The sequence below is a fragment of the Aplysia californica genome, unplaced genomic scaffold (genome assembly GCF_000002075.1).
Source record: "Aplysia californica isolate F4 #8 unplaced genomic scaffold, AplCal3.0 scaffold00503, whole genome shotgun sequence".
Classification (NCBI taxonomy): domain Eukaryota; kingdom Metazoa; phylum Mollusca; class Gastropoda; order Aplysiida; family Aplysiidae; genus Aplysia; species Aplysia californica.
The window spans coordinates 82,713-84,572 of NW_004797773.1; the positions used below are offsets into that span (position 1 = coordinate 82,713).

Below are 1,860 nucleotides of genomic sequence, written 5' to 3' on the forward strand. Positions count from 1 at the left end.
ACACACACACACACACACACACACACACACACACTTACACACACACACACACCAATTTGTCTTGACCGCATGCATAATAAATGAAATGGCACACAACTAAGAGGAAGCCGGCTACCAGATAAACTGAAAGATACGAGTTCGTCGCATGTTTTAAGTGTTAATAGGCATACATGAAATTAATACATTATACATGACATACTAGTTACAAACTGTGATTGGTTTCAATAAAGTATAAGTAGATATCTATTTTAGGCCCCCATCGATAAGAAGATTATTAAGGAGGTGATGTTTGATTATTTGATAGTAAATCTTCAACACTAATATTCTCCTGTTTCTGTTTTTCAATGTTCATTCATCCATTTATTCGATTACTTTCTTCTAACAACGCAGCCAAACTGGTTGGATTGAAAATACATGTAAACAACAAACACAGCAAGATCAAAAGAGATAGAAAGAAAGAAAGACTAAGAAAGGAAAAAAGAAAGAAAGACCGACAGACAGACAGAAAGAAAAAAGGAAAAAAAGACAGAAAGAAAGAAAGAAAGAAAGAAAGAAAGAAAGAAAGAAAGAAAGAAAGAAAGAAAGAAAGAAAGAGCGCAAGTCTGCTGTTTCTGAGGTGTTGTCAGTGACTGCGAGCGCACAATAATGTAATTCAGTCATAAAAAATATTATGCCGGTGACAGAGGGTGTACACAGGTGGTTCCTATGGTGTGTGTTCTTGTCATACACTATAACTCTAGCTAAAAAAAAAATAATAATAATAATAATAGAGCTCTGCTCATTGGCAACTGTCAACGTTAGACGATGGTACGGTGTTTTGTGTAGTATTTTACTTCACACAACACAGATGAATCATTGCATGTGAACCAAATTTCCGCAAAAGAAATCAATAGTTGATGAATTGTGTGTATATATATCATGGCGTCCAAAAGAAACTTGAAAATGTAATCACCCAATCATCGTGTTAAAGCCTTGCACTGCCCCCTCATGCAGCATATCAATTTTAAGCTAAACAAATTGTGCATTATCTAACACATCAATATTTCATCTGTTTCAAGAGACACCCGAGATGTGGTCACTCAAAATTAACATTTAAAAAGTCAGGCTTGGCAAAATTGTGCGAAATCAAACAAACGTAAAAATGTGTTTGTGTTTGCATTGAGGTGCATTAACAGTGGTGGAATGGCCATGCATTGAATATCAAATGAAAAGAGAATAATATTATTGTCTCTGTACGAACAGCACCTTCTGATGCTTCAATCAGTTTAGAAAATAGAACAGTCACAAATACCACGCAAAACCTGGACTTAACATTACATGTGCTCAATAAGATAATTTTGTTATTGTTTAGGAGCTATTCGTTCCGTGTAGATCAAGGAAACATTTTTTTTTTTTTTTTTTTTTTTGCTCATGGACTGAGTTAGATTTTGGAAATCGATCTAGATCTAATCACAATCTGTCAGTGAGGAACAGAGGAAGAAATTGCCATTGGCTTTGGGTGGTCTGGGGCGGAATGAAAAAAGCCGCCTTCATGTGAATCACCGGATGGCTTGGTTTAGTGGACTACATCGCCCAAGTGCTGGATCGTCATATCTTACCCTTATTCATGGTGCCATTAAGTAGACACCTACATGCATGGCAAAGCACTTTCTCACACTCACATGCCCAATGCCACTAAACAATTCTCGGGAAACCAAATCATATTAACGTTGGAGTGGTCACAAGCAAGTAGCCCGATATATATATGATTCCCACAGAGATATGATTCCTACATGAAACAGCAGCTGAAGAAAGTCGACTGTCCTCCCAATTCAGCCGCTTTATTCGCAACTTTCTGTGACATTTGGGATGAACCCCCCC

General features: G+C 37.1%; 1 protein-coding gene across 1 annotated transcript in view; it reads right to left on the bottom strand.

Moving 5' to 3' along the window:
* Positions 1–1,860, bottom strand: part of LOC101857204 (probable serine/threonine-protein kinase DDB_G0272282) — a 69,502-nt gene that overhangs the window by 66,382 nt on the left and 1,260 nt on the right. The window lies entirely within an intron of this gene.